This window comes from Chrysoperla carnea, chromosome 4, assembly GCF_905475395.1.
Source record: "Chrysoperla carnea chromosome 4, inChrCarn1.1, whole genome shotgun sequence".
Taxonomy (NCBI): Eukaryota; Metazoa; Arthropoda; class Insecta; order Neuroptera; family Chrysopidae; genus Chrysoperla; species Chrysoperla carnea.
This window is the reverse complement of record NC_058340.1, coordinates 36,208,967-36,227,067: the sequence shown is the minus strand read 5'-3', so window position 1 is coordinate 36,227,067 and position 18,101 is coordinate 36,208,967. Positions and strand designations below refer to the sequence as shown.

Below are 18,101 nucleotides of genomic sequence, written 5' to 3'. Positions count from 1 at the left end.
ATACTTCTAGGTCCGGACGTAGTATTTGACAGACCTTTCAAAGGGGATGGAAATTCGAAAGGCTGTAATCAAAGTAGGGTCGAAGAAGTTTTTCCTCTGCGAAAATATCTATAGATGAAGACTTCTATTGATGCGTAACCAGAAAACTTAATTACACGGCAAGCTTATAATTGAAAAAATATTCATTAAGAATAGTCAAAATAAAAATCGTAAATTAAATCTTGATTACAAAATCAAAAAACCAAATTGCGTAAAAAATTACACTTTAAATAAAAACTGAAAAATCCAAGTAGTCTATCTACGCAGCAACTTTTAACAGTTGAGGACCACTAACAATCTAAAGTGGCTTAAATCTTTCCAAGAATGGTCCCCGACCGACTGTTTTTAGTTTTTATTGAAAGTTCATTTTTTACATAATTTGGTTTTTTATACCATGTATATATGAAATATATCATAGTAAATTAAGTTTAGTCTCCAGTTTGTAACGCTTAAAAATATTGATGCTACGAAAAAAAATTTGGTATAGGTGTTCATAGAAAATAATTAAAATAATAATTAGACCATTTTCGGTTGTCCGCCCGTTTGTCTGTGAACACGATACTCAAAAACGAAAAAAAATATCAAGCTGAAATTTTTACAACGCACTCAGGACACAGACACAGAGGAACAAAGATTCATGAATACACATATTGGCTGGCAAACACAATACTTTCCTTTGTGGTACAGTCGGGTAAAATTTATAAGGTGTTTAACAACAGAAATCTTCTTTCGAGAGCCAAAGAAAATTTTATTTGCATTTTTTTATACATCATCTTCTTATTTCAGTCACCGGCTATGGAAATGTTCTTGACTACAGCCAAATTTCCAGCCAATAAGAAATTATTGTCAAATTCTATGCTTGGCACTTGACCTAATGTACATCTATTTATTTTTAAAAAAAAATTCTAAAAATGATGACATATTAGATCTATTGAATTAAACAACTAAAAGTTATTAAACAGCTACTGTATTTGTTTTAACTGACAGCAACAGGCGAACATATGATGACTGAGACTCTGAACTGGTCAAGTTAGTTAAAATAAACACAGTATGTATGCATTATTAAAAATTATAAATAATATTTTAATTAAACTAAAAATATTAATTCATTTCTAAGAATGTTTATTTTAATATATTTTTCCTTACTTGATTATATTGAAACTGTTGCTGCTTCTTCTTTATGAGTAATAAAAATTTTGTCTAGTCGTTGATATTTAATTTTTATTATTCACGTTGTAAATGTACCAGGATTAATGTGGTTGTTTTAAAATTTGTCATAAAATGGTAAATACAAGTTTTTTGACTGTAAAAACTTACGCCCAAGAAAGTTATAATGACATACATTTCTGGTAAAGTACTACTCCCTTGATCTACTTATATACATAAAAAGCACAAGAGATGGGGCACGCGGAAGGAACTATGTTCCTTTCGTTATCAAAAATATGTAGGATTGAATAACACGCACAATGAAGAAAATTGAAGATTTGTCTATAATATTGTTGTAGAAACAGATGCGCATCGTAAGATTCTAGAGCTCCTGGATCGTCCAAGACCATGCCGAAGGAAAATCGACGAGACAAGAAACTCCTCAGTTTCTTGTAAAGAATTTGCTGATAACTTGATCAACTTATTTCTATATCATTTACTACTATACCCACTGTGTTTTGTTCAAAAATCTTCGAAATTTCATGTTGCTTTTCACTTGATTTTTACTGTAATCTTGACTTTATTAAACTCCAATTCGAAGAAATTTCAGAAACAATGACAAGAGGTAAATGAGAACAAACTAGTTCCGCATTCAATCAAACTGGTTTGTTTAAGAACCAATTTTGGTTTTTCCAATGACTAAAAATAATATTTAACAATAAAAAAGACTCAAAATGTCTCCCAAGTTACAATTTCATAAAAAATGTCATGTCAATAAATAATGTTTATTATTTTAATAAAATAATTATTAAAAATAATTTTAATACCGGCAGTAAAAAATTTTCCACGCACTTGTAAAACAATGGCAAACTTTTCATGTTCAAAGTGGGTGATAAAATACGAATATAATTTTCAATAATTTTATACAATTAAAATTTTCTTTATCAACATTAAATTTTACCATTATAAGATTGGTATTTCCGGTTATTTATAGCATTACTATTTTTGAATACATGTGTAGGTAGGTTTTACTTACAGTTGGCGAAACTTTAAAGAAACAACTCCATAATCATGAATATACATCCCGTTTCAAGTGTATCCATTTAAAAATAGATAACGATTAAAATTTCTTTTTCGCAATCTTTACTACTCTAGGAAACAAATCAGATGGCCTATGATGTAAGTTAGAGTTATCTTGATCCCTTGTGATTTAAATTATCATAAAAATTAAGAAAATTTATATAAGGCACCTTTTTATTAACCCCCGAACTAAAAAAAAACACTATGTGTGTGTGTCTGTCTGTGGCATCGTAGCACCTAAACGGATGAACCGATTTTAATTTTTTTGGTTCATTTGAAAGATAATTTAACGGAGAGTGTTCTCAGCTATTTCAAATGCGTGCTTAGAGTTCCGTACCCGAAAAAAAACTTGGCGACGATCTTCAAAATCGATTCAGTTTGGAAAAGGCATGGCATATAATTTTAACATATTAATAATTACTATGGAAATGAATGGTCAAATAAACCTGGCTCAATTCATTTCGAAAAGTGAAATGGTAAAATAATTAGGAAATTCAAAACAATAATTCAAAAGAACAAAGTCAACTCAAATATTTCCATTTCAATTAATATATTTCCAAAAATTTGTCCCAAAAAATGATAGCTCTCTAAGTATCCTTTTCATCTCATCTGATTTCCTTGACCATCACTTTGATATTGATTTATGAAGGAGTGTTATAAGTTTAAAGTGCCTATCTGTGCGTCTGTGTCTCAGTGGCATCGTAGCTCCCAAACGATCGAACCTACTTGATTGAGAATATTATAATTTATAACTAAGTTTCCAAAAATCGGTTTACAAGGAATAAATCGCATCTGTCGGGTTTTTTTTTAATTTTGTAAATTTCACTTGTTAAGAAATTTGATAAGATAAATGTTTTATCCCATATATTTTAACTTTTTCGATTTATGTAAATTGTTAATGCGGTGGAACAAATGAAGTGGAAAACTTTTTTTTTAATGAAATGATAGAATAATGAAATGAATAATGAAAAATGAAAACATATTTTAAGATATGCAAAGAAAGTATCATAGTTAAAACCTAGGCAATAATACATTTTCTCAAAAACCCTTGCTTTTAAGGCTTGATTCCCTAAGATATTTTTCTCCACTCATAAAGGGCCTATATCAAAGCCCATAGTTTCAGGAATCCTGTCCATTTTGTTTCTGAAACTTATGGTATTCTTTCTCAACTATATCAGAAATATTTCCCCCAAACAGGTAAATTTAACACCGAAAATAAGGATAATTTAGTTTGTGAATTTGGACAGCCTTAGTTAGATATGGCCTGTACTATTAGGTACATTTGAATTTATAAAGTTTTCTAATTTCCAAATAAAAATTAATTTCTATTTAAAAAAATTTATAAACCTTAACATTTATTAAATTTTTTTAATAAATATGACTCGATTTATTAGAGCGTCAAAAACTATGTTTGTTTATAGTTATTACTAATTATTATTCATAAAAACAAAGACATTATTTATGTTATTGAATTAATAATCATTTCTTATGTAATTTTCTTCAACTGATATCTTTAAGAACATGTAGAAAATAACTTAACTAAATATTGTTACTAATAAATTACATTCACAGTCTTTGATGGAATACAGGGAATAAAATACAAAAAAAAAAAAATTAAATAAAATGTTTAAATTCAATCTTTTCTGACTGCAGTACAAAATTGTAAAGATATTACATTATAACATGAACAATATTTTAATAAAAGTAAATAGTTAAAGAGGAAAAAAGGTGGTAGCTTCACGGATACACAATTTCTTCTTGTGTAGGTAGTTATGAAAGCTTCATTAATTTTATAATATTTTTCCACTAAGCAATATTTCTGGCTGAAAACAAAATTATTTTGCCCTTTATAAAGCTTAACATGACGAATTATTCATTTTGGCTAATCAAGACTTCTTCGTAAGTAAATGGTTAATGTTAACAGTTAAACAAATATTGGAAGCACCCCTCCCTCCCATCGTTAGCAAGGTTGCTCCTGAAGCTCAAATATATCGCGTACGTCACGTATATCGCGTATTTTGAGATTTAAGTGATAGTAATCCCAAAGCTCTAGCATCAAGAATTATTAGCCGAACTGATAACAATCTGTGGAGGATCAGGAACGTATACGTTTTTTATCCTTTTTAAAATATTTGAACTGTATTTTATATTTTTATATGATTGAATATATTTTATAACATTGGACAAGAGTGACTGTGGTGATATGACTAAGTAACTGGATGTTGGATGGAGTTGTGTGTATGTTGTCTAGACATCCACGACGAACAACAAAAAAATGTACGTTTTATTTGAGACTGTATTCATATTCACTATCAACATCACAGTACACAGCCACCAGCATCAACAAACAACATTATAAACAAGGATCAATTCAATTCAAGTTAGTCCTTCTCATTTATCGTTGTTGTCGGTGTCGTGAATTGAACACAGAACTAGATACACAACTTGTGTATTTCTCAAATTAAATTTTAATGATGAATAACATTAGTTTTAATTTAATGTACTTGTTTGTCTGGGTAGTGGTTTCTTGTATACGGGATGTAGGATAATTAAATAAATCCACATTTTTATAGCTGGTAATCTGGAGAAATACTTACTAAAAGACATGGTATAAAGCAAATCCCTTAAAATCAGTAAATGTGATTATACTGATTATATTCATTTCAATCAATTATTGAATTTTATGAGGTTAGGTTGATGTTTAAAACTGATTTTTAATATTTTGAAAAGAATCAAAAACTCTAAAAAGAATGCCAATTTTTAAAAATTTCTGAAACTTCTTAATGAGTAAATAAAAATCTTCATCGGCAGAAAATCTTAAAAACATGATCCTGAAACTACCAGCGGCTGTGATTCTACCAAAAAGAAAATGATGGCCAGGCAAAATAAAATTAATTAAAAAACACACTTATTTTCAAAAATCGAATTAAAAACTTTTACTTCCCCATTTTCGAAAATTTTCTGTACACTTTATAGAAAGACTCCTAACTAATAAAACCTCAAGAGAAAAATTCTCATCAGCTTGACAGGTAGGAAAGTCGAGTGCGAGGAACAAGCACATACCAATAAAACCAGAATAAAAAATTTCACATTAACTTGAAAGGCAAAAAAGAATTCGCCAGTTTATTCAAGGTCAAGACACTCCTTTATTAAACGTGTCCAATCATCTGGTTCTCTTCTGAAGGTACACTTCGAGGAACAAATACATACCTATCAAGAAAACACGAAGAATAAAATTCCTATCATCTAACCAACTTTGGCTGGTAGCTTCAGGTGCATTCTAAAAACTTGTGTTTTATAAGGAAAGATTTTAAGATATGCAAAGAAAGTATCATAGTTAAAACCTAGGCAATAATACATTTTCTCAAAAACTTTTGCTTTTAAGGCTTGATTTCCTAAGATATTTTTCTCCACTCATAAAGGGCCTATATCAAAGCCCATAGTTTCAGGAATCCTGTCCATTTTGTTTCTGAAACTTATGGTATTCTTTCTCAACTATATCTCTTTATTTAATTTTAACGCCGATATTAGCGCATTTAGACTTAAAAACGTTAAAAATTCACAAACAATAATATGCTTCACAGTCGAGACGCACCTGTGGAAAGCCTCAATATATATAAAAGTTTACGACAACTTAGCAAATACACTCTAAAAAATTAAGATAATTAAATAATATTAAATCAAAACGTTTTTTTTTTCTTTTACAATAGTTATTAATTATGTGATTTCCCGCCTATTCTCAAGGATAAACTAAGGAGTGTTCGTCTTCTCTAGGTGTGTAATGATCTGCACGAGATTATGTATTATTAAGTAATAATATATATTTACAGTTGATAAATTCACTTTCAATAGAAATATTATTTTATAATAATAAATATTTTTCTAATTAATTCCGTAACCAATCACTTTAAAATCTTTCAAATTACCTTGCCAAAAATTTGTTAATCAAATTTCCAGTAATGTTTTTTTTTTATTGTAAAACCAATTTTAAATAAGGTAGATGACCCCATTTGAATAAGTCCACAGGTGGTATAACTAGCATAAAACGTTAAAAAAAGTTTAATCTAACAATCTCAGGAGAATTTTGGTTTATACATCGAGAGATATTCAAAATATGTATTTTAATTACTTTCTCAAAGTGATGCAATAAATTTTCTTTACCCTTTTAATATCATAAATTTGAAAAATAAAGTTTTTGAATTTTATAATACAAAAAATATTAAAGTTTCTACAAGGTGTTACAATGTGGTCGAATATACTGAACCTGTTTTAATGATTCTTATTTTCTCTAAGAATATCAATCGAGAACTCATTTTCAAAGCTTTTAGCCAAATCAAATCTAATTTGGTTATATTTTGGGATCAATTTGATTCTAATGTAAGCCCTTATTTTAAAATTTTAATAGTGATCTCATTGGTCAGATGGTGTAGTGGTATCCGCTCCCTACGTGGAAGGTTTTGAGGTCGAAAACCACCAGACAATAGATTTTTCTTATTCTACTTTGTTACTCAAAGATAACATAATCTTTAACTTAGCTTGACTAAAAAATTAAGAAAATTGGCAGTACATAGTCGGTGTGGTACTGAAGTTGTGTAAGTGCGACCCCTGTAGTCCACAGTCACGTGTTAATGTCATAACTGGATCGCGAGAGAATTGAATCGAAAGAATCCGAACGAACACACGCACATACGTACACATACACACACAGACATCACATTGAAAAGGTTTGAATCGGATATTGCGGTCTTGAAACCGCGGAAATATGTAAAACTGGAGATTTTCTAAATCTCCAAGCTCCAAATAATATTATCATTCGATGCTGATAGAATGACTGAGGCAAGCTGTACAAATGTACCCATTATTTTGATATGGTGAGATCAACCATCATAAAATTTGTTTTAAAATTAAATTACAATGTTTTGACTAAACAAAAAAAGCGTTTAAATATAATTAAAATTTTGTTGATTATATAAAAAAAATTATTTTAAAAACATTTTAATATTTAAATAAATATTTTCATGAATAAAAAAAACAGACATAATCAAATATTATTTACAAGACCACTCACAAAATGTCAATAACCAAATATACATTTATTATGGCCGCGACCGGCCTATTATAATTACTCAAGCAAACCAAACCGGTTACAGCCAAAAGGTTTTTAACATTTACTTAATTTGGTTATATTTGAGTTACCTACTTGAAAAATTGTTATCAAGACGCATATAAAAAACATATTAATGATCACTACTTTAGTTTTTCAAGAGTGTAATTATATTTTATAACAAAAACAAAGTTCAGGTTCTTCAATCCACTAACGCAAAATAATTACGTCTAAAATTTTTACACATTATCTAACACGTAGAACTTGGAAGTTTTTACTTAACCCGTCAGCACTCGTGTTATAAGAATTTTGCTCAGGCTCGATTTTAGACATGGTACATGTGGTGGATCTATTTCTATCTTCATATAATTATATCTATTTTCGAATTATGAATTTTGCAACCTATCTATAGTTTTTTTCCAAGCCCTTTAGAAATTGCGAGAATTTCTCTCATTACGAGAATAAAGGTGTAAGCAGAAAAGTATTAACCTCGCAAATTTTCGAGCCTTTTCGTGTACTTTCACTAGTTTAATATAAGTCATACTCAGTAAATTAAAAAAACTTGTAAAAGAAATATGGTGAAAATATTTTCTCTCTCAAACATCATTCAATATCATTCAGGTAATTAAACTATATTTAATTAGCTAGTGCATTCAAAAATAAACAAAATTATGTAAAGGTTATGGTCTAGAAAAGTTAATTAATATTTAACGCGCGAAATATTTGCCGCATGTGCGGTACGCAAGCAAATCCAATATCACGCGACTAAAGTTTAAGTGAACTATTTCGAGCACTTCTTATATGCCGGATTACTAAAATTGGAATTTATGTTTGAAAATACCACTTACAACAAGAAATAAAAGAAAAGTAGACAAAAGTCGAGATTTTCTTATAATTTAACATTTTACAACAAAGAATTGATTTCCCGAAAAATGATTAACGCTCGAAAATAGCCATACAGACCTCGGAAAAGATTTAATTCTTTGAAAATAGTAATTTTGGGCCTTACTTTATTAGGGTAAGTTTTAGGTTAATCCCTCTCTTATAAAAAACTAATGTGTACTAATCGAAGAACCTGAAAATAATTTTCTTGATTCAAATAAAATATTGCTTAGGTAGGAGTTGTTATTTAACTTGATCTTTTGAAACAAAAATCAAGAAAAATGTTTTTGCTATTATAAGCAAATTGTCTTTATAATAAATGTGTACTTTCAAGGTCGTTCACATTAAAATAGCATTGAACTTCCGTACCAGGATTCGTTCGACCAATAGTGGACTTAATCAACATCATTAAAATAGAATATCACGATTTTTTCCACTGATATTTGATAAAAAGCTGATATAAAACTTTTTGTATATTTTTCCTGTGTGGTATTTTATTTTTCTGTTATCAGCACGTTGTTGATAAATCATTATCAAAAACAATTTTTTTTTGCAACAATAACATTCATTTTAAAGAAATGTTTACCATTAACGGTGGGTAAAATTGCACAAAAAAAATTTTTTTGAAAATTTTGTGAAAATACGTGTCAACACCTCAGTAATAAAATCTTTTTGATATGTTTCACTAAATTTTCATAACTGATAAGTTTTTAGATGCAAAATGTTTAATAATTTTTGGATTGCTATTCGAAGAAAATCCACTTATTCAGCCTTACAAGCAAAAACTTGGCAGTGAGGCCAAGCCTATTAAAAATTCGTCCAGAAAAAAATACGATAAGGCTATTAGTACACAAGCGCGTCTCTAGCGTGAATACTTTTTAAGATAAATTCTCTGAAAAGCTGGTTATCATTACGAGTTGGTTGGGTTGAGTTTGTCGACTATAAAGGAGTTGGTTTCGTTCTGAAGATTTTAGACCTTACGTTCAAAAATGGGACACTTTTACAGAAAATGAAAATATTCTATTAGACCTTACGTTCCAAAATGGGACACTTTTACAGAAAAAGCAAATATTCTATTCACGCTCAAGACCCGTTCGTGTACGAATTGCCTCACCCATTAAAAAGCACCAAAAATGTAAGATTTTGGATTTTTTCCTACAAAAGTATTTCGCCCAGAAACAAAAAAAATAAAACATTGGATTTTCCTACAAATAATTTATATCATGAACTGACCTGTGCTCTCTCTAGTGAGATTCTCATTTGTGTAAATTTTGGAATTCTGAAACCACTTTGAGTTTAAGATTTACGAAAAATACTAAAACCAAAATTTTTCCACATTTTTTGTACTTTGAAATCTTTGATTTTGACGGCAAATCTTTTATCGCTAATGTAAATATTCGTTCGAAAACACTAAAGTCTGGGCGATAAACACTAACACAATACTTAATTTCTTTATTACTACGAAATAGTACTTCAATAAATAACTAATAATAACCAATGTGATTTTTTGAAAAATGTCACGAAAACATCAAACATGATCTTTCAAAAAACAAACATGACCATCTAAAACTAAATTTGGTTCATCAATTTCAGAATAATACAGTATACTTTCAATGTTCAATTTTTCTTCAAAAAAACAAGATTTTTGATAAATCCCGCCAATTTTACATTTAAACCGGAATAGATTGAACAATACAAAATATAATAAACCAAAAAAAGGAACCTTTGACGGTAAACATACGATTTTATTCAATTATTCTAGAAAATTTACTTACAAAATGCAATGTGCAAACTGTACTTTATTTAAGATTCCATACACAGATTATATTAACCCAATAGGGATGAAGGTCAATGCACACAGGTAGACATAATGTCGCCGCCATATCGCAAAAAATAAAATGTGTGAATAAAAAAACCACATTCAACAACGGAAAATATTTCAGTAATCAAACACAACGTGCTTAAAAAAAATTTATTAACTAACCTTCAAAGTGTTAACACTCTCGGTAAAATAAAGTGAAAAAAAATAAAAATTATGAATGTCGAAATCGGCTTACCTTAAGATATTTTGCGAGTGAAATACTGATTAGTTCCAAGTTAATTTTTTTTTGTTAAATAATAATAAAAACACAATATTAACAATTTTTAATAATAATTCATTGAAAATAAAAACTTAACAAATATCACTTCTAACAAAAAAAGCAAAAAAAAAAAAAAAAATTATCAACACTTAAAAAAACACAATCACATTAACACATTTCCCCTTTGATGTTTTGGTGAATGGATATTGGATTGTGGTCGAAATTTTTTAAATAAATCACAGATGTATTAGGAATTTTTGAACTTGTAGTTCACAGAAATTTTCGTGAATCTACCTTTCTTGGTTTTTTTGAAAATAATGTTGCCGGTTCTGGCTGGTTTATTGGACGATTCACTACATTCAACTCAACTGTTGTTTTTTTTGTTATTTTTTCAGTTGTTTGTTGTCTCAGCACACAACAAACTAAGAAACGATGTTGAGGCCAGACCAGGTAGTTGCAAAGTAATTCCAATAACTTCTTGAAAAGTAAAAGTAAATGAACTCACTTGGTCTTATGTGGAGTTGTTATGTTCCTTTGTCTGTATGTTGTTAAGTAAGTAAGTATATATATGTGTGTATAAGTATGTATGAACAGAACACACTCAGGCTTACTTGCTTGCTTGGTTTGAGTGTGTTTATGGAGTCGTTCGTAGTCGTCAGCCCCCGCCTCCTTGATACATACAACTACTACATCACTACAAAACCGTTGAACATGTTTTCTTCAATGCTTTTTATATGTATAATATTTTAAAGATTGTATAAAAGTTTTGTATATCTTGGAGGTAGAATACATTTATCATCGATTAACTTAGTATCTTCACTCTTTGAGCGCCTTACCAGCGCCGACGCGACGTTAGAAATTTACTGGAATATTCACAAAAAAATTGCCACGTTCCACATGGTGTATTTGACCTTGAACTTCCAAGGTCATTATTTCAAGGCCTGAACTTAAAATATGATTTTGATTATGAACTCGATGTAAAAATATTTCAAATTTTCAAAGGTGTTTTCTTGTTTGATAAAAGTCATGATAATTATTTCACATGAATTATTATTATTTATACAAATTGAATATTTTTAATTTTTTATAAATTAATTCACGCCACAAAATTTCCTGAAGCTCTAACGAATCGAATGGAGAAAACCGTATTCAAATCCGTCTTACTGATCAAATTTTTGGAACTTGGACTGTTTTTAGTATATCGTTTCCGCGACCACTTCTTATTCGTAAAATTGAAGCTATTTATTCAAATTTTATTTCTTTTGTATATGCCAGTCTAAGTACTTCATTTCTGTCGGGTTATGCTGTGCTGGAGTTGTACACACCTACAGCGCCGGCTCTACTCACACAATAAGGTGGAGCGAGATCGTCTTTCGGCCCCTTTTTTCCAAATTTAACTTGTATTTCAATAATCAACATTAAAAATTGTTTTTCGCATTTGGCATTTTGGCACCACTTGCAACCTGGGCCTGCAGGACACACTCCACTTGCTCTATCCTTGGTCCGGCGCTCCACACCTAGACCGTATGAACCATTAAGAGCTGTTTAAGAATAGAAGGAGTGCTTTGAAAAATATACTTAAATATTCTGATTTCGAGTCAAAAAGCACTTTTTTCTTTAAAAATATTAAAATTAAAAATCGTAATTTTTAAACTGTATATCACGTGACCTAAAATTCAGGTAAGCCCTGCTTTGATGTCATATCGGTATGGGCCATAGACCATCAATTAGTTCAGTGTAGACCGCTGGGTATAATATATACATACATAGATAATAAGTATTTATATTTATTATAATCAGATGTCTATGAATATATCTGTCAAACTTATTTGTGTTATTTCGTCTAGTGATACCCATATTACGTCATCAAATTGGATGCTCGCGTTTTTGACAGTTTAAAAAAGGTTTAAAATTTAATTTAAGTTTTTGGCAAGAAAGCATGTGTATTTTTCCGAAATAAATTTTAGCTGGCTTTGTATTAGCAAAATCAACATTTCTAAGTACTTTTTCAAAAATAGTGGAAGTCCCTATTCCACCCTGAATATTTTCAAAACTTTTTATATTTGATACATTTTAGTATGTATTTGTGTACACACATATAAAATAAATTTTAAAACAGCATCAGTTATAATTAACGAATAAAACGAAGTCCCGCCAAACCGCCAACTCAATTTATTTGACGCGCACCATAGTCGAAGTACTTTTTAATAAATACATACCAATTGTAAATAAATTCTCATATACTTCAGCTAACAAAAATGAATTGTAATTTTTTTTTTACATTAAAAAATTTTGGAACAAAGAAATATTATTACTTTTTATACCATGCATATATGAATTATATCAAGGTATACTAAGTTTAGTTCAAAGTTTATAACGCTTAAAAATATTGATGCTACGAACAAAATTTTGGTATAAGTGTTCTTAAAATCCTAATTAGTTCATTTCTGGTTGCCTGTTCCTCCATCTGTCTGTCCGTCTTACCTCAAAAGCGAAAAGAGGTACCGAGTTTGAGTTCGTAAATGGGTAACATGGGTCAATTTAGTCTTGGATCCGTAGGACTCATCATGTAAACCGTTAGAGATAGAACAAAAAATTAAATGTAAAAAAAGTTCCTCATACGAAATAATCAACTTGTTTGAAACATTTTTTCGTTAATATCACTGTTTTCTCGTGAGGGCACAAATTAGGTTAAAACATTATATAGTGTGTATACATGTATCGTAGTACATCAATGTCCACTAAGGAAGTGAGAAGAAAGATACTGAGAGTATATGAAAGATACTCTTATTACTTTGTGTGTAAGAGTGATTATCTTTCTTGACTTACATGACGTAAAAAAACAAACGATTGCGTAATCAACGTAACTGTCTATGCATGGTATTTCAATAATCAACTCAGTCAATTGTTTGTTTTGACTTGTTGTAAATTAATATTTAAACTTTTCAAGTATTGGTTATTAAAATATTTTTTATTATGTTGGTTGGCATTTCTGTGATTGAATTTTCATTTCAATGAATTGGTTTTTATTTAAAATTAATAAGTGGTATAAACCATAAAATGTAAATAGCCATTACCCACGTCCTTGCTCACAAATGAATATTTAGTTTCGCTAAGAATAGGACTGACAATACATACTGAATTTTTTCCTCCTTTGCCTTATCCACTGAGTATTTTTTGTATCGTTAAAATTTGTCAATATCGTTAAGATTGGTTTTTCGTCTTCATAATCCACCATGGTGCCCTTTGTCAATTATTAGCCCCTTCAACAAGAAACTTGCTTGTCGACATTTTGCATCCAAATTTGTAATCCGCCGCCATAGGCACATATCCACTTGGCCTATCGCTAAATACAGCGCTTAGTAGAACTACCTCAACAATCTTTCTTGCCTCGTCAATCATAACTGATAAAATTCCACCGAAAGCATATGAGCAGTGTGCAAATTTTTAATTCCCATCGCTGCCCAGAACACCAGCGGTCTACAACACTCGATCGACAAATTTGGGCCACAATAGATGCACTTACTACAATGACATCATAATACTCTTACTCGCCATGAAATAAACAATAATATTTCTCTTCAAGTTCATCAAGTTTCATTTCTATTGGAAAAAAGAAAAATGATCCAAAAACATAAATAATATACTGGAAAACCCATTTCAAAGCATGTAAATTCCAAAAATCATATCCGTAAAAAATAAAGTTTTTTTTTTGTTTGTTGAAAATTACAGTAATTTTAAGAAATTATGATCACCATTTTCACCTTTTGTTAGCGAATTGAGTTCGTAGAAAATTAGGGTTAATAGGCTTACAACTGGAAATTATCATGTATTTGCTGATTTCCATTTCTTACCTTTTCGGAAAAAAGCTCTGGAAACCTTTGAAGTGTTGAAAACAGTGTTTTCCCATGAATTCCCAAAGGTGTATTGATCCTGGTGAATGAAAATTTGGATAGGATTTCAGGATAACAGGCTTAAGAAATGTAGCTCAATATTTGTAACTGCGCATTACTGCGTAATAGGGGGAGGTCAACTCAGGGTAGTTCTCCCTTCTGGACTTGGATTTATCATTGATTTAGTAGGTTACGTATTTATGACGAAATACTGCTGAATTTATGCAAATTTTAGACAAAAAAGATTTTCTATGTTTAGACTTGCTCCACTCTCTGAGCAAAAATTTTATGTTTCCCCCCTACCCTTCCTTGGGCCAAAATCTGGGTACGTCCATGGCAAAATAAGATTTATTTGCCTTCTTATATAAATATTTTCTGGCAAAATCCAAAGAACAAAATATATTACATTCTCCAAATAAAAATGGGCAATAGTTTATTAAAAACTATTCTTTTTTTGTAAAAAAAAATAATGCATCTCGTTTTCTATCCACAAAGTGGCGAGTAGACAATGTGATTTTGACATTGTCGGCCGCGTTGTTCAACTTTTTTATTAATATTTCTTTGAATTCTGCGATACCAATTAAAATTCAATGACATCTCAGTGGCAACCAACTGGAAACGAGTTTAAAAATCGTCGAAATAATATACAGACAATATCCGGTCTAAATCTAGTTTGATATAATTATATCTTGTAAGTCTATGTGAACACAATGTTTTTTTTTTTTTTTTTAAATTGTTTTATAAAAAATTATTTATTTTATGATTCAACGATGTTATTTAATTTTTTTTTCAAATACTCCTTGCCGAAGACTAATTTCTTCTTTATAAGTTGATGATAATATGTGAGTAATTAAAGATCTTTATTGATTTACAATTTTTTATTCATTGATTTAAAACTTCAAAGTAAAGAGCTGTTTATTTTTTTTCCATAATCTATTTTCAAGTTTTACCATATAAAAAGAAAAGAAGTATAAGGTCAATGTTTTGCTTTTAGTGTTGTTATTTGCTTTTAGTGTTCGATTCCAGCCGTCGCAACAAAATTAATTTAATTAATAGTTGTAATGGGCTGGTGTAGTGCATGGTATATGCATGAAAGTGGTGCACTCAGCCTCTGAAATTGAGGAGCTGAACAATGAAATTATCAGCGGAAAGGTGGTAAAACATATAAATGGTATCACATCACATATATAGCCTAAGTCTACCAATAATCGAATTTTGAGCAGTGATATTCCAAACCAATTTCTGAAACCGGTACCTCAGAAACTTGCTTTCAATCGTAAGAAACTCCAGATTTTCGAGTCTCTAGAGTTTAAGGGTAATAAATTTTTTGAAATATTTCCAGAATCGCTTCGAAATAACAGCTTTTCGCACGAGATTTTAGGATATCTCAAAAAATGACTCCCCAATCGTTTAATGACCCCAATTTGTTCAATTTGTGTTTTAAATGATAAATATCAATTTAAATATCGTATAAATGGGGTGATATCCCAGAGGATTTCTCAAGCTGATACCCTGCAAGATCAAGCAAGTTACTACAATAAAATGAACAAACTTGTAACAAAATTTTTTTAACATAAAAATTAACCCATTAATATGAATTTATTAAAAAATTTGTAATATTATTTTAATAGTTTGTGTTAAAAAAATAATTCCATTTGATGAAGGTTACATGATTTTGCTTATGATATAATGGTAGACAACAGCTGTCTAAAACATGTAAAAAAAAAAAAAAAATTGAAAAAAAACACACTGTTAATTATAAAATTTTTTATAATTCATTTTACACTCGATTAAATTTCAACAGATTAACAAAATAAAATATAACCAAATTTTCATGAAATATTGTATTACTAAAGTGATACCCATCGGCTTCGCTGTGTTTAAAAGTAAAGATTGATAAAAATTGCTCTCGCTTATCCCCTTTCTTTAACACTCAAAATAATGGTAAGGGTTGTTTTACACAGTTAAAATATATGAATGGTTTTCTATTTTTTTAAATGTATAATAGTAATTATTCATTGAGTATATCAGAGAAAATGACCGTGAAATATTTTATAACGACTATTTTTACAGAAATCTGTAATTTATGGTAATGTCAAAACACTACTTTTACAGAAATCTGTAATTAATGGTAATGTCAAATTAAATTAATTTTTAATTTTTTTTTTATTAATATATCTGTATAAATTATATCTCATGTGTTATTCTGAAGTAGGAGCTATATTGCTGTACAGTTTCATTAAAATCCTTTCGCTAGTTTTAGCGTGAAAGCGTAACAAACAAACAAACAAACTAACGTGCTTACTTTCGCATTTATAATATATAGAGTTTAAATGAATAAAAATTAAGGTGTTATGTCCATTTATGACGACAGTCTTGATACTGGGCACAATACTTTGATATCATACTTCATAGCTTCTTAGACAAAAATATTCCACATTTGTATTTTTGTTCAATATTCTACATAGTTTCCTAAAATTATCTTTAGAATGATGAACATGTCTTCCAAATGGTATAACTTAATCAAGTTTTGCAAGGTCAAAGCTATAAGCCTCTTGGCTATATCAGCTTATTAATTGTTATTATTTTTTTGGTTAATTAAAAATTATTATTTTCATATATAAATTATTTTCTTGTTTTCTTGTTGAACCAAGGCCACTCAAATTGAATTTTATGAATGAGAAATATAGTTCAATCATATTGGTAAAAATAAGACCAAATACATCTTTTTAAGTTCTCCAATTTTGTTAAATTCTTCATACCAGGTAAACATACTCAAAACGAGCATTTTCGCAACTTTATTCTATGTACTAAAATAATCTTTACAAAATTCTATACGTGAAAAATATATGTATGTGCCACTATTTAGCGTTTCGTTGTCGAAGGGTGAAAACAGAACCCTTTTGATTTCACAATTTTCAGAACTGTGAAGTCTTCTATTCCGTGCAAGATTCAGAAAACAATGTGAATGATTTCTAATTTGAATATCGTTCAAATGTCAACCACGAGTCCTCATACAGGACCCGAGGCGTATTCATTTCGAAAATTTTTAATGCACCAGCTTATGTAACTTGAATTTCTCATCAACTTGGCTTGAATGGTTTCAAAATGCACTATTATTTACGTTTATAAAAAAAAATCTCAAATTTATAATAAAAAACTGTAAAAATATAAAAAATTGAAAATCACATGGCCCACCCTGTAAAAAAAAAATTAAATCAGAAGATCAAAACCAGTCAATTATAAGCTTTTAAACCACACAAACTCAATAACAAAAACACTCACAATATTATTTATTTCCAATTTTATTACTTTTAATTTATTTTTTAAAAATGAAATTTAATTTTAACCCATTGTCAATCATATTTTTAAATAACAAATTATTTGTCACAAAAATGTAATAAATTTTTTTTTCAATTTTTTTGTTCAATATTATTAATAAAAATACAATAATAATATATTTCTAAAATATTGGTATATTGGTATGTGTTACCAGATAAAAATTTGAATAATAATTTTAATTAAAAATATTAATTAATTTTTGTTATGTTACATAAAAGATAATTCTCTATAATTCTATACTGAGTGTTATAAATTGAAATTAATATTTTTCTCGAGTAAAATCATGAACATGTTGATTGTTTACTCGCGCGAGCGCTCTCGTAAAAGGCGATTAAGTTACATAAAGTCATGAAGTTAAAAAATTCGATTTTTTTGATAACACAGGCAAATTAAATTTTATTGGATTTTTTTAAAACCCACTAATTTTGGGTCATTTAGCTATCATTAATGTGCTTAATTCCGAGACCAGGGCTCCACATTTTTGAAATATATTAGAGCTGGGTTAATTTTGACCACAAATTTGAAAATAATGAC

The 18,101-nt window shown here is 29.2% G+C and overlaps 1 protein-coding gene across 2 annotated transcripts in view; it reads right to left on the bottom strand.

Annotated features, from left to right (window-relative positions):
• LOC123298293 (brain tumor protein) overlaps nucleotides 1–18,101 on the bottom strand; it is a 409,721-nt gene that overhangs the window by 153,027 nt on the left and 238,593 nt on the right. The window contains exon 1 of one of the 2 annotated variants that reach the window (XM_044880252.1): nucleotides 10,309–10,802. The exons of the other annotated variant lie outside the window; for it this stretch is intronic. The gene's annotated coding sequence lies outside the window, so the exon portion shown is untranslated. Of the gene's footprint in view, nucleotides 1–10,308; nucleotides 10,803–18,101 lie in introns of those variants that run through there. 2 annotated transcript variants of the gene reach the window in all.